Below are 24,055 nucleotides of genomic sequence, written 5' to 3' on the forward strand. Positions count from 1 at the left end.
CTCCTCCTCCAAACCCACCCAGGAGCCAGGAGCTAAATCCTCAAACATGAATATTAGCTTGTTGTTTTTCTGGCTCCCCTCCCAAAATGAGGATGCAAGATCCTGAGCGAGCTCTTTCTCTGAGTGTGGAGCTTTATTCCAGCACTTTGCACAAGGAGGGAGTGGTTTTGCTGCAAGTGTAACAGCGTTCACTGACCGTCTCTGCCATGTCCTCACCAATTTCAGCAGCTTGGGCCATGTCAAGCTTTGCCTGCCTTTACTCTGCAAGAGCTTCAGCACGGCCTGGGATACTCCCAAACAATGGAAATATTCCAATTCTCATCTGTCACTGCGAACTGACCTCCTTGGCTGGTGATGGTTGGGAGGCACTTGGCCTCAAGCAAGGACTTTAGGAAGACACCATCAGTGTCACCAAGTGTTAGAGCCAGCGGTCCTGGACCCCTTTTCTCTTAGAAAGCAGCAATTTGGCATTCCACACAGTTTGGCATTGCACACAGTGCACCCTGTTGTCGTCCCACCCCACCACCGAGCAATGCTCATCCTCCCTCAGGGTTTCTCCGCATGAATTCAACACCCAAAACAGGTCACAGCACAAGATAACTTGCATCATTTTTTTTAAATAAACAATTCTAGATCATTTTTCCTACCCTGTAAGTCACATCCAGACCTCCACAGCAATAAAAACCGGATGCTCACACATTTTTCAGATCGGCTGTATATTTGTAGCATTCCCTGAGAAGCACCAAAGCACCTTTTTAATTTTTCACCTTACAGACCTAAGACATGCAACACCTTCCTTGGCTCCACTCAGAAACCCAACCTCTTCTTGGGTCTGATTGTGAGCCTTCCCGAGTGTGCCCATGGTGCTCTGCCCATCCAAGAGGCACCAGCACATCCCTCTTGAGAAGTGCTCCTCCATTTCATATTTGCATCAAAGCTGGTGCATGGGAACACTTTTTACTAAGGGGGGCAGGGGTGGGTCAAAGCATTGTTCAATTTCAAAAATAAAAGGTTTGACATTGAGCTCCTGCATGGATGAAATGCCCAGAAATAGGATCACCTGCCCTCCAACACAGAAGCTTAAAGGATCTGAGCCCACTACCAGCACCTCCACCATGCTGAGCATGGTGCTGCTATCCCCAGCACAGCTGCTCCTGTTTAAAGCAACCAGAACGATTTTTAGGCCATAAACTCTGATTTCCAAAACCCCCTTTCTCCAGTGTAAAGCTGTTTTCAGGCACAGGCTGCACAGGGAGCAATGTTTGTGTTTGGTGGAAAACAGTGCATAACATCAGGAAGGGGCAAAAAGCCCAATACATTCAGTTAAAAGGCTTTAAACTATTGATTGTTTTTTCTCCATCCATCTACTTTCAAAACAGCAGCCCAGAAGGGATGGGAACAGGACCTTTTCCATGATGCAGCTGCCAGGAGGAGCCTGACTCATCATTACTGCATCACAAGAGCTGCGATTCTCAGCACAAGCAAATCTCAAAGACTTGGATTTCGTGGATTTATAAATAACACCTGCCAAATCCTGAATTACCCCTCATCCCAGAAATCCTATTATATTCCATGAACACAACAAAAAGAGTGTTTTGTGTCTCCATACCTGATACCTAGAGGCCACCAGCACACTGTCCCTGATGCCATGAGGAGATGGCTGCAGCCACAGGCTCTCTGCTCACTCCAGCAAAGCCCCATCTGCCAGCATCATCAAAAACCCAGTGCTTGCCTAAAATGTGTCACCTCCTCTTTCTATTCTTTCCTTTCATTGTGGCATTTGTCACATCCTGAAGCATACATCTGGGCCTGCTGTCTCGAAAGAAAACATTTTGCTCAGCTCAAGGGCAGATGGCTTGATGGCCACAACCAGGGTGCAGCAAGAAAAATTACACTGAGTTTATTACAGAGACAATGATGGAAAGACATAGTTTCACAAATTTGTAAAGCACCAGAAAAGCCCTTCTTTTTCCACTTTAAACTTACACCTACCAAAAGTGCTGGGAGAGACTTTTTTTGTATGTGTCTGCATGGGGCTCCCACTTGGAGGTGTTGATGCTATTCAGGGAAAAGGGCAACAACCTCCAGCGTGCTGTGAGAGTTCCATGGCCTGGCTTGCCTGTCACCTCCCCAGCACACGAGTGAGGGCCCTGCCAAGGGAAGCACACACGCTGCTGACTCTGTAATCCACTTTTCAGGGGGAAGAGCGTGGTGCACAGCAGGGTGAGACGGGATCTGTCTTAACGCTCTCCAGCTGAAATCAATCCTCGGAGCAGCGCTGCTCGCTTTGGCAAGCCTGCAAAAGTCTGGAGCAGGGGATGGTGTGCTGCAGGACGTTCCTGCCAGGGCATGGAGACAAGCTTGGATGCAAGGAGAAGGCTGAGGGCTTGCAGCATCTATCAGGAGCTGGCCCAGGGAACCCCACGCAGCCCTGGATCCCCTGTGGTGCACGGCTCAGTGCACAGATCAATCCAACCAGGAAAGACGCTGCTGCAGCAAAAGTTTGTTTAGTTTTTGAAGATTAAAAACCAAACCTTGCTGGAAGTTTCCCAGCCATCTAGACGGTGAGTAGCACAATAACACTGGAGGTCACGAGTTCTCCACTAAAAGGGTAAATTTCATCAGTGACAAGCTGAGCACCGGCGCCAGATGCTCCAAACCACTACAGACCACTTCTTACAGGAGCTCCAGCAGATCAGCTCTGGCAAATACCATTTATTTCAGGAACAAGGACAACAACATGAAGCCACAGACAAGACCCAGTTTGCAAACCTATATAAATATATATATTTCTTGATATTCACTAGGGTGCTGAATGACCCAATTTTACAGACACACACATCCCGTTTTCCCAGAAACCAGGCGGATTTGTGGTCCTCTTTTTGCAGAATCAAACCAAAAAAGTGGGGTGGGTTGGCACTGGTGGGAAGAAGAAACATTTTCAAGTCACATATCGCTCCCTTAAATGTACTTAAATGATTTGCATCCTGAAACCAGGCACAATGCTTACCCAAGCCCAGGAACACAGAGGGAGGCAGAGCTGGCAGGGGGGGCTCTCCAGGAAGGATGCTGGGGCATTCTCCTGAGCTCCCTGTGTCCCAGCCCAGTTTTAAAAGGCAACACGGAAGAAACAGCAGAAAGACAGCACAAGGGGCCGAGAGGCCCGGTGCTCCCCTCACCCTGCTCTCATTTTTGGGCAGCAGCTGTCAGTGCTGCATTGTGGTGGGGCTCCACAATCCTTTCAGGGATTAGCACCCACCTGAGGCTCTCCTGAAAGCCTGAAGCCTTGCAGGGAAGAGCATCCTAGAATCTGTCCTGTGCCATTTGAACTTGGTCTCTCACACAGCCTTCAGGAGTGTCTGGGCTGGGTGATGCCAAGCCTTGTCCAGGCAGCCCTCAAGGACAAAACCAGTCAAGAGAGAGGGATACAAGACCCCCTGGGCAGCTCAGGAGGCTCCTACAGCCTCGCTGAGCATCCCGGGGGGAGCATCCTCTTCCACCCTGGCTCCATCCCTATCATCCAGCACAAGCACCAAGCCAGCCCCACTCCTTTCCACTGCTGGTTTTGGGAGAAAACTGCTCATTCAAAGCACACCACACCCCCAGAAGGTGCTAATACCAGCTGTAAAGCCCAGCCCAGATATCACAAATTCTGACTATTCCCTTTGACGATGCAAATACTGTTAATACAAACTCAGCATCATGGCAAGCCAGAGAGGAGTTGTATTTCCCACTGGAGGAGGATATTTGTTTGTCAATTAGCCTTTTCCTGGAGAACAACAGTTCAATCAACAACCTTCCTTTATTTTAATTCCTCCCTTATTTTCATCCCTGTTCCTCCAATGAATATTTGGGCTGTGACCATGATTTATCATATGCAAACCCTCACTGCTGAGCTTTCCATTTCACTGCTCCCCATTTCAGCAGTAATCCCTGGGGTGAAACTGGCTGAAGGCAGGCAGGTTTTCTTCCTCTTTCAAAGCCTCTGAATTTGGCTTCACAAAGAGGAGTTTCCAAGTAGCTCAGGAGCAGATGCTTCCAGTCCATCAGCACAGCAACATCTGCCATGGGGCCATCATCACGACAAGGCAACAAGGAGCTACTGGCTGAGTCCCAGAGGGCTTTTTTTGGGTGGTGTTTTGAGATTTTTAGCACTATCCATGCTTAAGATGAGGCTACTGGAACCACAGGTGTTCAGGCATTTCGTGGTGTGGAGCAAGCTGGTTTCTTTCTCTCTTAAAATGGAAACTGGATGAAGGCTGCTGTAAACAGGAGTCCTTCCCAGCGGGGACCCTGATGGCTAAATATCATTAAACTTCAAGATATCATTAAACTCATAGTACAAAAGGTGCCCAGAGCAAACAAAACACACTTGTCAGATCCCTCAGCTGGCCTACCCATCTGCAATGCTGATTTCCTTTTAAAGGTTTTTAAATTCTGATGTTAATCCACAGTGATTTCTCCGCCTAAAGTACAAACTTGGGGTTGAGAATTCCTTGATAAACATGTCTAATGGCAGAAAAGGCCCTCTGGCTGCTTTTCCTTCCAGTGTGACATTAATACCTCCCTGTGTTCCAGCAGATGAACACAAAAAAAAAAAAATGTATATGAGCTCACATCAAGCACAACACGATCCCAAATAGCTCTCACCCAGCCTGGGAAAAAACAGCAACTTTTATCACATTTCACTGAAATATTGTTTGCATTCAAACAAAGGAAAAAACAAAAAACTCAGGGGAGCACAGCAAGTGAGATTAACTGGAAGGCTTGGCCATACTTATTTTATGTAGCCACAACACAATGTAGCTCATGGCAAAAGCCCTGCTTTGACCAGGATGGATCTGCACAGCCCTAGCCACCAGGACTCGATTTTCCAGGACAGCTGCACAACTCCACCACCTGCAATTCACAGGACAATTCATTAATGGGGGCACGTGGTTTTAATTGCCTAATTATCCAGCCTCTGACTGAGGGGAGGGAATGGGGATGAACCAAGAAAAGGCTCCTCTTCCCCTGCTGCAGCATCCAGAGGGGAATGTCAGCCCAGTGGAGGTCCCATGGGGATGCATTTAAAAATCAATAGAGGCTATTTTAATGCTTAATCCAGGAAAGTATCAGCATCAGCAGTGTCAATACAAACCGAATTTAAACACACTGAGTACATGCACAGGATTGTTAGTTTTTCCTCTGTGCATTGATTTAACCAAGTCTGGTTTTCCCCTGAGAGTTTGGAGTCCAAACAGGGCATCCACAGCATCTCTAGTGCTTCAGGCATCCTGCCTGTCTTCATTTCCATATACTGCTCAAAAATTGAGCCTCTCCACCCCACATTTTAGTGAGAAAAACCCCCTGGAGGGGCAACATCACAGCAACAGTGGCCACATCCCTGCCACAGCTACATATGGGAGTGGGTATCTCCTCTTCACAGGTTTTCACACTGCACCTGGCACAAACTGCAACACAAGCTCCCCACCCCTGTAGATATTCATACAATATATCCCTTTTCATTAAAAAAAAGAAAAAAATAAAAAGAGGCACCTAGAAATTGCAAATAACCACTTTGAAAAAGTCACCCAAGGGGATCCCAAGAGGCTCAGACACCCTGAGAGAACACAACTATGTTTGATTTCTTAAATTTAATCGCCTCTGCAGCAGGAGGGCTGGCTGTTGATACATCTGGGACTCACCACACTTCCGAAGTGCCCAGGAGCACAGATGCACCTTCCCCAAGGACACTGCAGGCACAGCTTGGGCTCAGAGAGCCACAGGGTGGGCTCAGAGAGTGTCACCCACTCCTGCTGGAGTTGGGAACACCAAACCCTGGCACGCTGCTCTCTGCAGAGATGCTCCCACAGCACCGCTCCACCTCGTTCACCTTCCTCAAACCAGCCCTGCCCCTTCCCAAGCTGGAAATGGTTCGTTTTCTTTGGGTTTGTGCTGGGATCCGTGTTTCTGCCTGGTTTTTGAACCCAAAGCACTACAGTTGCTAATTCAGAGATGTTGTAGTTACTGCTGTGCAGTGCAGAGCCACGGTCGCTCCTGCTCCTCAGCGAGGAGGCCGCGGCTGCAGGAGTTGTGAGGGGACACAGCCAGGACAGCTGACCCCAGCTGACCAAAGGCTGTTCCAGAGCACTTGGAGTCATCCTCAGCACGGGGGACACGTTTGGAATTATGGCCTTTTTACCTCTCCCCATCAGTTTACCCGCAATGCAAACCGATGGAGAACTTCACACGGGTGAGGCCTGCGGGTGGGCTGGGTCCTGCAGGACTCCTCACACCCGGCGAAGGCTTCAGGTGCTCTGGTGATCAGTGACTTGTGGCATTCCTTCAAAGCTCCCCTCCCTTCACGGCTGCAGGGCAATGCATTTGACTGACACCACATCTGCCCAGCTCTGCAGTGAGAAAATACACCCCCAACACCCAGAAACACTCTCCCATTCCTTCAGCAGCTTCTGAAACACCTCTACCAGCAAAAGTGGCTGATAGAGGCCACTCAGGGGTGCAGCTCTGCATTCACCAGAACATCAGCTCTTCCAACACTGCCCAGACAACACCACAGATAATGAAGTGTGGCCCAACAAGCCAAATAGAGATTGAAATCCATGACTCCATCTCAAGCCCTTTTCTAGAACAGACAGCCTGCAGGTTTCACTGCCCAGACACTGCCCTAAACACTGGAAAACATTTTCCTCCCTTGTCTGACCTCTGCATCCCATTGCCCCAAAATAACACTGCAGTCTGGATGGCCTAAACACAGGGTAATGACATAATGCCAAGAGAGACTGACCCTCAGATCATCCAAAAGCTTCTGACTGTCTACAGGGGAAGGAAATTAAATGGCTTTTGGATTACAAATCTTTGCAGCATTTTCCAGCACAAGACCTGTAACACTGAAGTGAAAGCATGAAGAAGCTGAAAATTGGATTTAGATACCTGAAAATTCACTCCACTACTGCCAGAGTTGTCACAGGAAGAGAAAGCACCCTGAAATAATTGCCTCTCCAGGCTAAAATTTTCAAAATGCCCTTAGCACAGATTTTTAGAGCTGGCAAGAGATACCCTTCCCCACGGACTGCAACATGAGCTGTGAGAGTAGGAAGAGAGGAGAGAAAACATCTTCCAGGCAATCACAGGCATTTTTTCCCCAGCTGAGTGCCAGTGAGAAGAGCAACCCATGCATCAACAGGAGCACTTGACGCATGCCAGCGCTTTCTAAATTCACTTTCAGAAGATTTACCAACACGTCCTATGGAAAAGGAATGCGTGCTATGCAAATCCAGCCTCAGACTGCTCCCTGCCTAATCTAGCTTTAGATTCAAATGCTTATTACCATGGCGTCTAATCGGGTCATGTGTAATAGACAGGTTTAGTTGGGGCTCCCAGGACTTCAGCTGTGTTCTTACTAAGGCACTGAATTAAGAAAGAAAAAAGGAAACAAAGAGGGGGGGGGGAAAAAACCCCCAACAAAGCAAAGAATTCAGGTTTTAGTGGAAACCAGGCCTGGAAAAAAGCATTGACACCTACCAGTAAAAGCCAGGCTGATATGCAAACATTTGGCAGCTCACCAAGAACACACTGAATGTCAAGTCCTGTTTGCACCCCATCATATCCCTGCAGGGAAGCTGGTGGTGGCTGGTGTTTCATGGTCTCTCCCTTCCCCCTGAGACAAGGTGATGAAATGATCTCACACCCACATAGGACCCATCTACCAAGCCCAGCTGGTCACACCATAACCTCCAGACTACCTTACAGATGCTGTGAGCACCCACACCATCACCTCCAGAGCCTGGGTAAGATGTGGCAACCAGGAGCTGTTGCTGGTTTAGGGAGGAAGGGGGTACATCACTGCATTAGGGTCTGCAGCAGGACACAGGGACCATGGGAATCTCATTCCCAGAGGCAAACCCCTCTCTGTTTGCTGGCACAAGCCACACAGCTCTGGCCAAGGTAACCTCTGTCCTAATCAGCACCAGGAAAAACGCTTCATTTAACTTCTGACTTTGTGAAATTTGTTCTGCTCAAACCAACCTGGTACCTCCAGGACACAACCCACAACCTCTTACCTCCACCATGCAGCTGCAGCTCAGCCACTGGGCACCAGAAATAACCCAGAGGCAGGGACACAGGACCCCCCACTCAGGCTTCTCCTCCCCATCTGCTGCTCACCTGCCAGTCTGTGTTTTCCTGTGATACAGCATGTGAGGTTTCCAGCAGCATTGCCCAGCTCCCACCTTCAGGATGCTGAATCCCAGAGCATGGCCTCCCCTGCCTCCACAGTGCCAAACTGCACATGGACTGGCAACCAGCTCCAGCAAAAAGCCCAGACATCCAAATTTTGCTACCAGTTTCTGAATACCCTGCAAGACAGTGCTGACCCTGTTATGCTACCAAAACTACATTTGGTGGGTATACCAACATGAATGGGAAGATTTCCTTCTGTGAATCTCAGCAACATAAGCCACTTTTAGAGTGAGGCTGCAGGATGAACTCACATTTATTAGACATCAGAGAACTGACTGAGGTGAACATCCCCCTGGCAACACCTACATGTCTGCACAGAGACCTGCAGCGTGGGCTCTCTGGTGTCTCATAATGTGGCAAATCCAACTAAAGCACTCTTTATAGCTTGGATGTTCATAACATTTATGTGTGTTCCCTGGTGTCTAGTACAGGCTGAGGCTTCATTGCATCCCTTAATAAAAAAATCTCCACAATGCCCTTCTAACTTGATGGCTGTTTTGACAAAAATTGCAGCAACTCCACAGATCTGAGATGAAAAACCTGGCTGAAAGAAAGGACAAAAGCAGGCAATGGACTTAATGAATTGTCAGTGACGGGAGGAGGAGCAGATGGACAGACTTTAAAGCTTCCCTTCATCAGGAAATTAAACTAAAATCATGGGTTAACTTTCATCAGTGCACACTGTTACTGAGGAGAGCGAGGCAGCTGAAATTCTGCCACTCATGCACATGTTTCCCTATGCTTCATCATTTACTGAATTAATAATCAAATGCTTTGAAAGGAAAAGGAAAAAAAACAACCCAGAGAAACCAGAGGCTGCAGCTCTCAGTGCTCTCATCAGCCTGTTCAAAGACCAAGACAGATTTACCAGTGCCTGCATCGCTGCCCAGCTCTGCTGGTGTCTGGCTAGGTTCTCCCTCCAGCACCTCCCCAGCTCACAGCTGTACCTGGAACTGCTCTGGGGGACTTTTTTCCTTGCTCCTGTAACCAAAACAACGAGCAGGGATGGTTCAACCAGGTGGAAAGACCCCTGTATCCATTCAGCCCAGCCTGTGGCACAGAAGGAAGAAACTTTGTGAGACTCCCTGCCTGAGGACATGGATGGAGAAGCTTACAGGGGAACCCTTCCCAGCACCAAAGCAGACATGAAAATAGCATTTACCAGGTCATAGGTACTAAATACACCAAGCAAAGTCACAATCACTTGTGAGCCAAAAAAGAAAAGCTCACATGTTTGTATTCACAGCCACTGCCACTTGCACAGCAGTCTCCAGAACAGGGTCATTCCCAGTGGTGACTGTGAGGAAGTCCTAGTGAAGAGATCCATGGCACAGAGGCTCATGGATAGCTCACACACAAGTGATAAGATATTTCCAAGCCTCAGAAGCCACATTGCTGGAGCTGTGGATAACACACAGGCAGAGAGCACGGTTTGCTTATGATAAGCCAGGATGACAACCCAAATGTAAAAATAATTTAATGAATAAGTATATTTAGATTTATAATCCCACAGCAGCTTTATTTATAGGGATGCCAATCACTTTTACACAGATATAAAATTGGCTGGCAGAATGCCTTAGACTATATCCAGAAACCCATCTGTAACAAATCTAAGCTGTGATATCCCCGTGTACGTTTGGCCAAACAATAACGCTGATGCCAGTCATCTTCACTTTAAATGTGCAGATGGGCCGAGGGGGGCTCGCCAAGCCTTCCCCACAGCCAAAGATGGATGAATTCCCCTATCACTTACTGTAAACTGGTTGGGAAAAGGAGCAGATGAAGGAAAACCAGTCACCATCTGGGCTGTGTGGATTCCAACACCAGCGCAATGCTGGCTGGAGAACAAGCCTGCATCCAGCTCGCTCCAGGTGAACCTCTTTCAGAACCTTCCATCACTGAAGTGGGGAGCTGTAAGCAAGGTGAAACAGCCCCATGGGGCTCTGCAGCACCTTTAAAAGGTGGGGGCATTAAAGTAGAGCTCTTGGGTATGGTTTTTTTTATTTTTATTCATCGTTCAAGACACAAAGCTGGGACAGAGGAAGATGCAGGAGAAATTAACTGAAAGTCATCACTTGGCTCAATCTCAAAGCAGATGAGGATTTCTAGTGATTCTTGCCCAGGATCTCACAACTTTATCTAAGGCTGCAGATGTCAAGGGGAGAGGCTGCTGTGGATTTCCACAGGGCTGGTGACCACCTGGAAAACTGAAAAGTCACAAGTAATTCACAAGAAACAAGAGAAAAACCTGCTCTTCATCCCAGTGGGACTTCTGGTGACTGGTTGTCTCAGAAATGGGGCAAAACAGGGATGGCTTCATGTCCAATACACACTGTAGGTAACTGCAATTCATCCATAAAGCTTTTAGTATGTTGGCACATGCCAAGGTAGAAAAGGTTATTCTGGAATATTACTTTGAATAGCTCTGGGAACAAACCCAGCATTAATTTACAACACTTATTCAGCAAGTGATTTGAATAAACTGAAGAAGGCTCATGCACACATACTGACAGCGTTATTTGGTAGATTTTTGCCTCTGCTCCTGAGATAATTTATGACAAAACAACTCCCAGCAAAGACGATCCCTTTCCAGACTGGTAAGTGTATTCAATTACCCTTGGGGACAAGGTAACCTCTCAATATCCCTTCCAGCAAAATTTTAGTACCATGTTACACCACAAACTATTTTCACATTGGCATTTGCTCTGATTTATCCCTGGAAATAAGTTTGTCTATAAGAATAACTGATGTAAAGAAAAAAACAGAAACCCAACAGTTTTCTTGCTCAAGGACAAAGCAAAGTGAAACAACCAAGCACAGACCTACGGCATCCTCGATCCAAATGTTTTCCAAAACATTTCCAAATGTTTCTCAAAGCTTCCAGATGAAGCTTTCATAACGAGGCTGCAACCCCTCCAAAGCCTCAGGCATTGAGCGTGGCACCATGGTGTGCTGCAGCAGAGACACCAAGGAGATGGCTGCTGGTGGCTCTGCCAGTGACACACCTGCCAAAACCCCCCCACCCAGGGCCCTGCACAGAAAACACAGTGTTTCAAAGAAAAACTGCCTCTGCTTCCTCCACAGGGAATATTCCAGTGTGAACGAGGAGCTAGATTGCTACCTGGGCTTTCAGGAAGAGTTAGTCCCTCTGTACTGAGGTAACACCTCGAGTGCTGTGTCCAGGTCTGGGCCCCTCACAAGAAGAAGGACATAAAGGTGTCCAGAGAAGGGAAGGGAGCTGGAGAGGGGTCTGGAGAATAAATCCAATGAGGAGCAGCTGGGGGGGCTCAGCCTGGAGAAAAGGAAGCTCAGCAGGGACCTTCTCACTCTACAACTCCCTGACAGGAGGGTGCAGCCAGCTGGGGCTCAGCCTCTGATGCCAGGGAACAAGGGACAGGACAAAAGGACATGGCCTCAAGCTATGTCAGGAGAGGATCAGCTCAGACATCAGGAAGAATTTCTTTCACTGAAAGGGTTGTTAAGTACTGGGACAGAGTGCCCAGGGTGGTGGTGGAGTCACCATCCCTGGAGGTGCTCAAGAAACAACTGTGTGTGGCACTCAGGGCTATGGTTTGGTTGACAAGATGGTGTTTGATCAAAGATTGGACTCAACGATCTTGGAGGACTTTTCCAACTTTAATGATTCTATAAATACATGTGGCCAGATGTCCTCACATTCTCAGCAGGCTTTTAAGTTTATTCCAGGCAACTCAAGAAGATCCTTCCCTGCCTCTCTTTTGGAATTACCAAAAAAAAAAAAAAAATCAATAATAAAAGAATTCAGTAAAATTATTTTAAAAAAATTAAAACCCACTTACAGAGTGGTAAAGAGAGAAAACCATACATTTTCTACACTTTTCTACATTTCAAGCTAAAAATGCTGAAGTCCTGTCCACACACCATCAAACGTTTATGGTTATTACACAGAGAAAACTGAGACAGCTGTGGGAGATTCTGCTCTGAGCAGCTGACCACAAGCACAGCAGCCAGAGGATGAGCACTGAGGTCTCAGCAGTGCTCAGCTGCAGGAGCTGACGGCTCTGGGGAGGGGGGACTGGCACAAAGCTGATCCCCATCCCACTGCTGACACAACTTCCATCGTGCCGACAGCCTCATCGGAAACAAAGCAGGGTCTGAGTCCTTCAAAGTCCAAAGCTCATCTCCACCTCCTTCAACATGCTCCTGGACACAATCAAAGCCCCTCCTATCAACTGTACATGGGCTTTGGATTAGAACTTTTGTAGAGTAGGGAAAAAGAGCCTTCCTCGAGGATGATAAAGTCTAGACACTACAATATATTTTCCAGCTGATGCAGCAAACCGAAAAAGCCCTCCCTTGATCTTGGACTGTCACGATCAAAGCCATTATCCTGTTTGGAGCCCTTCTGAAACTTTAGCTTCCAAATGTGCAAGTTATTTTTAAAATCTAAACCAGGCCAAGCCTCTTGTTTGGAGTTTTATGAGGAAAACGGGGTGTGCTCCTCCCAAAACTTCCCCCACCACGTCTGGAAGTGGCTGGTGGGCACATGGTGAAGGACCAGAGCAGGGAAGGAGTCCCACGTCTGGGGACACCTCAGTGGCACCTGGTGGCCACGATCTGCTTGCCCAGGGGGACACAGCTGAACCCCCCAAAGTGGCTATGGTGTGGGGAATATTCCCCATCCTTGACTGAGAGAGAGTTTTTTGGAGACCAAACATTGTTTGCCATCCCCATCCCCAGGATTTGTGCCTGCCTTTGGCACCTTCCATCTTTTGTTACTCTGGAGACAAAGAAAAGGAAACAGCTTGAGAGGCTTTAATTTTCTACAGAAATTAAATAAAACTAAGCACAATGAATTTCCTTTACTGGGTAGCAGGATGATCAAGTGCACAAATAACATCCAGCTCTGCACCAAGGGACAAAATCATTTCTCCAGTCTCTTGGAGCAGGTTTTCAGCTGGCTGGAAGAAGAAATACACAGCCCTGCAAAAGAACAGGAAAGCCAAAGGGGCATCATCCTCTGCCTTAAGTGGGATGCTCAAGGAGAGGTGGTGGAAGACCAGCCAGCTCATCCCAGACCAGCTGGCGCTGTGATGAACACCAGAGCTCCTGGCATGTCGTGGCCTCTGCAGGAGAGGGAACCTGTGGTCAGCCACAATCACCAAAGCTCACACTGTCCAGACTGGAAACAAACAAAGGATGGATGGTCTGGAATGATGAGGAGCTTGGAGAGAACTTTGAAGGGCTTTTTGAAAGCAGGTGACCACCAAGCCTCCCTTCCCACATCCTAAGGTAGACTTTTAACAGGATATTTTTCAAAGAGATGGGGACAGGAGGTGGCTCACACTGCAGAAAGAAGAGAGCAACACACAGCATTCACATGCTCCAAAGCTATTTAAAAGCCAAATGAGGCTCCCTAGTGAGCACTTAATTTAACTGAGCAACTTCTAAAGCACCAGGCAAATGAGCCACATCATCTCCTTTTCTTCCCAGCATCCTTCTCCACCACTCTGTCACCTCCCTTCCCCTCCACTCCCAGCAGCTCTGCTTCTCCTCCCCACTTCTCCCTCAGCCCAAACCAAGTGGATCTGTAAAAGGCTGAGCGAAGCAGGCAGGCACACACCAGCAGGATGGGGATTAGAGACCTGCCACCCCCTCCTGCACCCCTCACTGTGGCTGCCAGGCAGGAGCAATGGCTGTGCTGCACATCACACATTCCCAGTGCTTCAGGAGGTGTCTGAGCCACCACCAGACTTTCCAGCTGGGCAAACATCAAGGAAAAAATCAGGTTGACAAGCTTTCTTAAGAGTATTTCCATCAAATAGGACTTTTCCCACCTCCGTGCACACCGGAGCAGAACGAGCAAAGGCCACTGGCAACGTGGTGCTGGTTGTGACAGCCACCACATCGGTCCCAGAGGGGACAGAGGATTTGCCAGTTTGTTTTGTAACTCCAAATTGTTACTCTGGAGCTGGGACAGGATGTGGGGATTGTGCCCAGCTTCAGCTCTGCCACAGCAGAGTCCAACACATACCCCATCACCATGTCTCGTCTCTACACTCCCACAACAAATGCAGAGAGAGGATGGACTTCAACCTCAACCTTCACACAAGCAATTTTCCCTGAAGCCACCAAAGCCCTTGAGATCCCTTTGGTCCCACCTCGTCCCCTTAAGTGTCCCTTCCCTTTCATGAGCTTCTCCCAGGGAAGGAGAACAAAGCCCAGCTGCACATCTGTATCCCCACAAAGGTCTCAGAACCTCAAAAATTTATGCTCCCTCTCACACAGGAAAGCAGAAAAACTGATGGTAAAGGCTGCTTATGGATTTAAAAGCATCTAAACCCATCAGGGAAGCAGCATGCTCCCCAAACCCTCACTCCCAGGGGTTGCACATTGGACATGATGAATGAGGCAGCAAAGGCAGCTGACAAGCCAGCACCTCAGAACCCAACCCTTAGCACACCAGCTCAGGAAGAGAGAGAAACCAAAGGGAAAAAAACAAATTGTCCAGCACCACACTGCCACCTGAACAGGGCCACTCATCTGCTCTCGGTGACAAGCACTGAAGGGAAAACATCCCACAATTCACTCAGGCATGAACCAGGGCCAGGTTCAGCACCTCACTGCTCTCCCTGTGAGGTTTCCCAGCCTTCCCACCCTCCTCTGCAGTGACTTCCCTGTCCTTCTCATCTCCTGTGTTAGACATGGGAAATGTGTGCATTAACAGTCCCCCTTCCCAAACCAAACATGCAAATACAGGCTGAAAAACAGCTGATTCCCACTCCTGACAAACTTACAGTCGTAACTTATTTCCAGACAGAGCTGTGATTTTTATAAGGGATACCAGTGGGCTAAGGAGTCAAAGCCATAACTGTACAAGTGAAAGCAAAACCTTTCCTTCCTGTAAGGCCTTTTTTTCCCCCCTGCTCCTGAAATGACAGGGAGCAACACAGCTCTTGCCAGTTTAGCGGGGTGAAAGCTTGGCTGAGAGCAGCCTCATTAAACTGGCTGGGTCTTTCAGCGCCAATCCAAACACTCAGTCCTCTGATCACCGCATGACGGGCTGGGAACCACAGGCAACTCACAATTAAACCCGTGACAATCAGGAAAAATCCGTACAACCCACCCCCCCTCAAGCTGAATCCACCAACACCATCCCCACCCTCCCTGCTTTCATTTATTTATTTACTTACATAAGCCTCATGACAGATAACTTGGAGGAAATCGGATGCTTTAATGATTAAGCGACACTTAGGAAGCCCTCTGGAAGATAAATACGCCCTTTGGTAACCCTGCAACAGAAACAGAAGGTACAAACAGACAGTAACTAATTATTCTGATTAAATCTTGGAAGACCTGAAATACCCGACTGCAGCAGAACAAAGCCAGCGTGCGCAGGGAATGCTCGTAAAGAAAAATAAGTCACACCCATTTTTTGAAAGAATTCACCCAAATAAACCCCAAGTGCTTCTCAGTGTTGTTTTTGTTTGTGTGTGTTGTTTCTTAAGGTCTAGGCAGCTGATAGGAAATCTCTGCCATGCCCTGGAGGGATCCCGTCGCCTTCAGCTAAAATTAGACTTCAAGGGAAGCAGCGTCTCCAACCCACCACGCACTCGAGGAGCGGCGTGTGGGGGTTTTTCCTCCCTTCCCATCGAAACCAAACACGGAGGGGTTTTTGGATTAAAAGAATTCAAGGAAAATAAACAAATAAGGTGCACTCCTAAGGAGGAAGGCGGGGACAGCGGGTCTGCCCCGCTGTTAGGCTGGGAGGGATGCGAGCCAGGAATGCGATGTGGGCAGGTGGGGATGCAGCAGAGTCACAGGGACTGGGCAGGATGCTATGGGATGCTCAAGGCAGCAGTGAGAGGGACTTGCAAAGCCCACCAGCAGCCCATCCACGATATCATGGATATGGAGTGAGGCACCTGCTTTATTGGTGCCCAAGACACCAATGCCAGGAGCCTTTTAGAGCCAATACTGCAGACCAAGACAAGGGGATGTGCTCAGCAGACATTCCCGTACTCTCCTTGCCTTGGAGGAAAACCATAATTCCCCTCCACCCCTTCCCTCTGCCCTCCCCCCACCACACTAAATGCCAGTGAAGCTCAGGGGAATATTTAATCTCAAACCTCAGTAATCAATCAGTTCACCCTCATGCATGAGAAACAGTCACAGCGGTAAGCACCAAATCCCATTTCCATCCAGCAATAGGACGGTTTAATTACGTACATAACATTTCCCTTTTAGCATAAATCCTGAAGAGATCCAGGCAGCCCCCAGGTTGTGGGTGTGGAAAGACATGGTGATGGGGAAGAGCATGGGGAAGGGGTGGAAGAAAGGGAGGAGAAATCATTATGGCAATGATTTAAAATGACAACTTTATATGGCTGCTCCACTTTGCCGTTGGCACAGCCATCATTTGACCTTGTGTTTGCTGTCCCAGAGGATGGGAAACAAGCCCAACATCCAGCCCTGCCACCAGAAGCTGCATCTGGTTCCATTCCAACACACCAGCAAACATGTGGGAAAGAGGGCATGGAAAATGGAAGATGGGCACACATGGAAGGGCCTGCTCAGGCTGTGATAAAAATACCAGCAGTGGAGCCTCTCCACTGGTGCTGCCAGACTTACCCCAAAGCCTGCTCATTTCAAAAGGAGCCTTCCCAGCTGGGTCTGAGCAGGTTTGGGATCAGTCCCTGTCAACACCTGTATTTCCAAGTGCAAGAAAGGCTGGACCAGCAGGACCATCACACAGCTGCCAGTGCAACAGGTAGGCAGCTGTGAAATACATCATTTCTTTGTCCAACCAGACCAGTCCTGAGGGGCACAGCTCACCAATGGCCATGCTGAAACATATATATATATATATTGTTTTTAAATATAACCACATGCAGAGACTGTTCCAATATATAGGAACAAAAGAGGGGACACCCTGCTGAAACCCCATGTGCAGCTCCACTGCTCTCACAGCAATGAAGGAAATGAGAAGCAGAGACCAGGCACACACCTGGCTTGCCACGGTGTGTTTTGGCTCCAGGAACGTTTCTGGATTCTCCAGCTTGAGCTCTGACCTCCAAGAGATATAAAATGGTTTTGGAGCCACTTGGGAGGAGAAGTGGAGGGGTCCCTGGGGGCTCAGCCAGGCAGGTGGAACAGGATGGAGAGGTGCTCATGGGGACAGCTGATCCAGTCCGTGCCCCACCAGCTCAGAGGCCTTCAAAACACCCACTGTGCACAGGAAGAGGCCAGGAACAACCCCAAACCCCCAGTGCAGAGCAGAAAGCAAGGTCCCCTCATCCATCCACGACCACAGCTCCAGCCTCACCAGTCCACAGTGCTCAGACAAAGCAAGGGAAACAAGCTCAGGACTGGGGGTTTGGGGTTACCTTTGACTTCTCTCATGTGTAGCAGAGCTGTGTTTCTGAACCCTCTTTTTCCAGGCAGATCCAGTGGCAGGCTTTGTAAACACATGTGCATTGCTTCCAAGGGGCTCATAAAAGCAGCTTTTGGAATGGGAGGTGGCACAGAGCTACAGGAATTTTTCAAGTCCTCTAGAAAGGAAGCATCACACAGAGATGTGGAGGGAAAACCTACCTGTAACCCAGATTTCTGCACTGTGGTCTCCTTCAAAGGCCAATGCTCTACTCCCTCCTTTTTCCTTTCTTTTTCTTTTTTTTTTGGCTTCAATTTCCCCAAGATCTGTAACATCAGGAAATGCTTGGCACAACAGACTAAGCCCCCAAACTCCACACACAGGGAAACTACTGCTCTTACACCCTGCCTGAACGCTTTATCCCACCCCAGGAGGTGCTCAGTTAACAGGGACTGGGCACCATCAGATGCTGGCAGCATGTTCCCAGAGGATCCAGCTGTAACCTCATCCTCTCCCAAAGAGCAGAACTTCACAGTGCAATTCAGGACAGAGATACTCCATGCAGTATCTAGAGCAAATTAAACCTCCCAGGCACAGCAGCAAGCATGGATTTATTGATTCATGGAAAACGTCCTTATAAATTACTTCATTCAGATCAACGGGACAAGACAAAACGAGGACTTTCCTCGGCAGTGAGAGGTTGCACTGCAGTCATTTCAGTCCCACATTCCAGAAGAAATCACTTTTTCAGAGCAGACATTTCTTACAAGGCTTTGGGGGACTGGCAGAGGGCAACACAGAGGCCAGTGGAGATCTGTGTCACATCTCACCTGGTCCCCATCTCTCTGCCCCACAGCAGGCAGAGCCAACCATGATTTTTGCAGGCAAATAAGAAAAAACACTGCTCAGCATCAGTTTCACATCTGCACAAGCTCCATCCACACCGGCTGGCTGGCTTACACAGGGCTGCAGCCACCAGGTGGGATGGGACACAGAGGCTGCTGCCCCCAACAGCTTCCCCAGGCACCCTTCCAGGGTCTCCTCCCTGTGGAACAGGGAGCTGGGATTGTCTCCCTGCTGAGATGTGGCACAGATCTCTTCTGCATTGTCCTCTCCCAACCCTGTGAAGCAACATTAGAAGTGTTTGCTCTGAAAGTGATTTCTCCTGGAGTATGGGGCTCCCAATCACTGCAGTTTGTTGATCTTATCTGCTTCTCTTGCTACTGATGGCTTAATGTGCTTTCATCAGGCTCAAACTCCCTTCAGGGCTACCTGTGGTCTGCATGCAGAATGCTGAGCCAAGGCTAAGGCCACTTTCTGCAAGTGCTTGTTCCAGTGGCTAAATGCATCTCAAATATAAATAAATATCCAGATGTCCTCATGCCTCGTTCAGGATCCCATGCACCTGGCTTTGGCTTCCAGGCACGGGCTGAAGAGCTGCTGGATGCCATTTTAGAGCTTCTTGATGAAAAGGCAAGAGAAGCATTCTCATTCCCCAGCACAAAACATTTCCCCAGCTTTTATGCACGTGCAGCGCTCCCCTGCACACTCATCAGTCAAACCAGGCTCAGGCACTGCCCTTCCACCCTGGGTTCAGCGGCAGCCCCGCTCCCAAACTGCCTCTTTTGCTAATCACAGCTCAAAATGCTATTCCACAGCTCCAAATCACTGCCTGTGCTCCCTGTCTTCATATTAGCTTTGAAAATCAGCACCAACCCGAGTGCCACTTTGAACCACCAGCAGCCAAGAGGCTGAGTCACGGTGCTGGATGCCTGCAGGATGGTACCCACCGAGGGCTTCTAGGAATGCCTCCGCCTCCTGTGAACTCCCCCGCTGGAAACATTCAAACTGCAATTATCTCAGCAGATTAATAACGAGTACAGCACCTCTGGCAGCAGTCTGAGGCAGCAATGAGCTGAAGTTACCAGGGCACACACAGCTGCGTTTGTGGTCACCTCCGCCCTGCCACGCTGCCTCACCCCTTCCCCAAACACACCCTCAGCACCATCGGCACTTTGATAAATAAACCTGTCACATCTGTTCGCTTATCCCAACGCTGAGGGGTTGCCATTCCCACACTGGCTTTGCAGAATAAAATGCTAATGGCTTTCCCAATCTCCGGTGTGATGTGGTTCCTCGCCTCCTCCCAGCCCCAGGGCACAGCTCCTGGCTCCCCAGCATCCTCCTGCCTTATGGACCGTGCAAGGGCAGGGAGGTGACATCTCACCTTTCTGAGCTGGAAACTGGCCCCACCGAGGAGTGCTGCTCTGCTCCAGAGACAGCAGGAAAGGGAGGACAAACTGCCTTGCCCCCGGAGGACTATTCTCTGCCTCCCTGAATTGACAAACTCAGGCACTGGCACAGAGGACAACGAGGTGTTTCACCTTTCAAGGGTGAAGCTGATTTCCCCTATTTTTATCTAAAATTTGGGGCAGGCACCAATCTCTTCTCTGTGGTGGCCTGTGATAGAACCTGAGGGAGCAGGATGAAATTGTGTAGGGGGAGGTTTAGGCTGAATATTAAGGAAAGGTTCCTCCTCCAGAAGGTGGCTGGGCACTGGAACAGGCTCCCCAGGGCAGTGGTCACAGCCCCAAGCCTGACAGAGTTCAAGGAACACTTGGACAACACTCTCAGGCACATGGTGTGATTTTTGAGGTGTTCTGTCCGGGGCTGGAGTTGGACTCAGTGGTCCTTAAGGGTCCCTTCCAGCTCAGGACATTCTATGCTTCCATGGTAATTTACCTCCTCACTCCATCTGTAAGCCAAATCAGGGATAAAGCAGGCCAGTGGCTCATTATTTTAGGAACCATGATGAGACACATATATTTTTTGTTTTAATTAAAGGGAAACTCATTTACTAAAACACTTCAAATGGCTTAATTATCCCAATCCAGGAGTTTGCTAGAGCATTTTTTGTTTTGTTTCTTACTAAATAACAGAAGTAATCATCATAGGGAGGGCAAACACCCATTTCCCATGGAAGTCATCCAGGCTTTTCCAGACATCCTGGGACAGAGGAACAGGAAAGTGTGAAGGGCTGGCACAGAGGTGGATAAGAGGGTTAAATCCAGCTGCTCAGAGATAAGCTGGTTACACACTAGAACAGCAAATGGGGGAATATAGGTTTGCCAGCCTCCAGCAAATGCCTGCACAAGGCACTTGCATGGTTGACACAGGGTATTTAACTCAGAAGCTGCCAATATTAGAGACCCTGAAGCCACATTTCCCTAAAGCTCTCCTAAAGAACTGCTTTCATGGCTCCTCTCAAGCCAGCAACAGTGAGGGCTGAAAAAACTGAGTGACTACTGGCTTTGAGGTCAGCATGGCAGGGAAGATGCAGCAGCACATTTCACCTGTTGTTGAGACTGTCTGGTCTTTCGAGGACCCTTGTGAGGCCAAACACAGAAGAATCTGAGATACTGTCACACAGGACAAACCTCAGGAGACAAAGCAACCAAAGACCCATCCAGCAGCTCTGACAGAGTACCAACATAGACAGAAGAGGGTGCAAACAGGCATCCCCCAACACACAGCTTGTGCCTAATCCCAGGCACACACATTCCCAGGTGACACCTTTGGACTAACACACTAAATTTCACCACTGGCCTTTAATTCACCTTTTGCCTTCCAGGAGTAAAACTTCTTCCAACTGCTGCTCAAGCTGACCAACAGCTTTTTATTTTCCTTTGCATCCAGAAATACTGAACTGCTGCTACTGGGAATTATGTAAAGATAGAGAGGGACCTTTTCTCTGTCCTGAAGCCACCAGCCATGTCCAGGTAGGTGCAGCTCAGCCACTAAACTTTAAAACCTGTCAGACAATGGAAATCTTATGTCTATGCTGGAATTCCTCATGCTTCCAAAACCTGCATCACATGAAATTCTGGAGCTGGAGCCCTCCACACAGATGCCCATTGAGCATCCCACACTTTGGCCCTGGTCCAGATACAGGTAAGCAGGAGAAAGTCTCAGCCATGGGATGCCCCAATCCCGCTCTTTCCACGGCTCCATCCGGAGGCAGCCAGCTGCATCCCATGTTCGTGTGTTTTCCATAATCAGAAAGGGAGTTAGCCTCCATAACCACAACCCAAAGGGTATATTTAGCTCCACTGGAAGACAAAGGAGATCGTGTCCACCGCAGATTAAATTAGCTGAGCCTGCTTACGCCAGGAGCGCCCGTCTGCCATCCATCACAGCTCCCATGGATTTATTCCTAGCTCCACACTTTAGTGCTCCCCCATGGAGGAAAAGACCTGCTCCATAAAATCTCTGAAAAGCAAAGAGGTGGAAGAATGGGTCCAACAGGTTTCCAAAGCCTTAGGCAGGACAGTCTCTTGCAAGGGGTTGTGTCACCTGTCTAGACCCTGGAGCCACGGCATGGGATGAGGTGCAGGAACCCATATGGGGCTGCACCTCCTTCAGCCCACAGTGAGGAAGAGGATGACAGGGAACAATGGGGGACCCTCTGAAACCACCCCAGAGCCCAGCCCCAGTGTGTCCCCTGCACCCTAGCACAGTACAGGAGGGCGAGGACACTTCTCTCCCTCATGGTCTTCAGGACCTTTCCTGCAGATCTGCCTCCCAGTAAAAGACTCAATTCTCCTTCCTAATTTCCATGGATATAACTTCATCCCCCACCTCCTTTGCTGCAGTCTCACACAACTCAAAGACGCAAAGACGTGGTTATTTTTACATTTTCCTCCCAGGAGATGGTATCTCCACAGGGCACAGCTGCCATGCCTCATTAGATCACTGCACCAAACCGCCTCAGCCCCACGACAGCAGAAGAAGTCGGGGGGACACCCTGCCACCAGGTATTTTTCTGTCTCACTGGCATCAAAACTCAGCAGCTTTTCTGTCAAAAGCATCCCAAAAAAGCAAAACAGCACCAGTCCTGGAGGTTGTTCCAGCTCCTCTCTCTGTAACTCCCACCCAAGCACTGAAACCATCTTCCAGTCATCCCAGTTTTAGATTTTTCTGAGGCTTTTGCAGTTGTCATGCAACCCTGGAAGGCATTTGCTTCATCCAGATCCAGACCTTTGTGGATTCAGGATTCCCAAATTGACCCAAATTTCCCCAGCACAGAAAGTGACTGGGTTTGGCCATGCCATAATATCAAGGTCCACAACATGACCTCCTTGATGTGGCACATGGGCTACAGCACATCATTCCATGTCTTTAGACCCACATCTCTTACTGGGCACTTCTACACTGAGAGAAGAAAAAAAGCAGCACTTCCATGAATAACCCAAGAGCTTTTGGAATTTGGGGAGCGGGGAGATGGAGAACAAAATTCTAGGCATGCAGGGAAAAGCTGGTTTGTGCCCCCCTAGGAGAGCACCAAGAGGGGTGGAAGGGTGGTTTGCTGCATGTTACAGCACATCTACACCCTGCAAGTTTACCCTTGAATACAGGGGTTACCTTGAAAACAGGGTAAACTTTCCCCCTTTCCCTGACATCACTCTCACCATCATTTGTCCATAACAGCGAGGCCAGGAGTGCAGGGAAGAAGGTATCACCTGTGCACGGCTTATCTGTAGCTACTTTACAAATAAAAGTGATCTAATGAATGTTCGCACCCTAGAAGAAATCCTAATGCCCTTCCCCCTCCTGCAACTCCCAAAGCAAAGCACAGACCCAGCTGCTCTGCAACCTTATCTTGATGCAGAAGCAGTCTGGGACAGAGATAGAAGGGTTCCCCGAAGGCACAGCTTATTAAAGGCATCTTTCCTTAATCGGTTCTCTTCAAAAACGCCGCACTCAAGCGCCGTTCCCGGACTGGTTTTCATCACAGCAGCAGCAAACACCCCCAGCCTGGCCAGGTCCTGTGTCCCCCTGGAAACCCACAGGGGTTTCCAGGCTAAAAAGCAACAACCTAAGACCAGACAGATCCACCCAGGCCAAGGCACTTTGGGGACCCCACAGCTGAGAGTCGCAAGGAGCTCCCAAACACAAACATCACCCTTGCTCTCTCCCCAGGGATGTCACAGGAATGGGGGCCAGCACAATAATGAAGTCCACGGGATGTTCCCTCTTTATCCAGCAGCTTTTCCCTCCAACCCCACGCCTGCTACCGCAGGGGATTGCACCAAAAGCTCCTAATCCCAGGTTTCAAGAAGCAGAGCTACAAAACAACCACACAAAGAGGCAGCAGCTCGCACGCATCCCGGGAACCTCCCCGCAGCCAACGCCTCTGTGTTTATCCAACACCAGATCTTCTCTGGTTCAGCTATTTTCATCCACCCTGCTATTAATGGATGCAGAAGGCGGCTGGGTGAGGCGTTCGACAAAAATCTCATTTAGAGATCAAGACAAGCTTAATTGGTTTCTAGCCAGACCTGCACAAAGATGGGTTACTCCACAAATACAGTTGCTAATCTGCCCATTATACTCCCTAAACTCCCACCCACAAAGAAAAAGAAAATAAAGCAAAGATGCACAAAGGAATGCAGGATTTTGAGC

General features: G+C 48.8%; 1 protein-coding gene across 1 annotated transcript in view; it reads right to left on the reverse strand.

Moving 5' to 3' along the window:
- The window catches only part of DAAM1 (dishevelled associated activator of morphogenesis 1), an 89,926-nt gene that overhangs the window by 56,237 nt on the left and 9,634 nt on the right, over positions 1-24,055 (reverse strand). The window contains exon 2 of the mRNA XM_015631815.2: positions 15,414-15,512. The gene's annotated coding sequence lies outside the window, so the exon portion shown is untranslated. The remainder of the gene's footprint in view (positions 1-15,413; positions 15,513-24,055) is intronic.

The sequence above is a fragment of the Parus major genome, chromosome 5 (assembly GCF_001522545.3).
Source record: "Parus major isolate Abel chromosome 5, Parus_major1.1, whole genome shotgun sequence".
NCBI classification, from domain to species: domain Eukaryota; kingdom Metazoa; phylum Chordata; class Aves; order Passeriformes; family Paridae; genus Parus; species Parus major.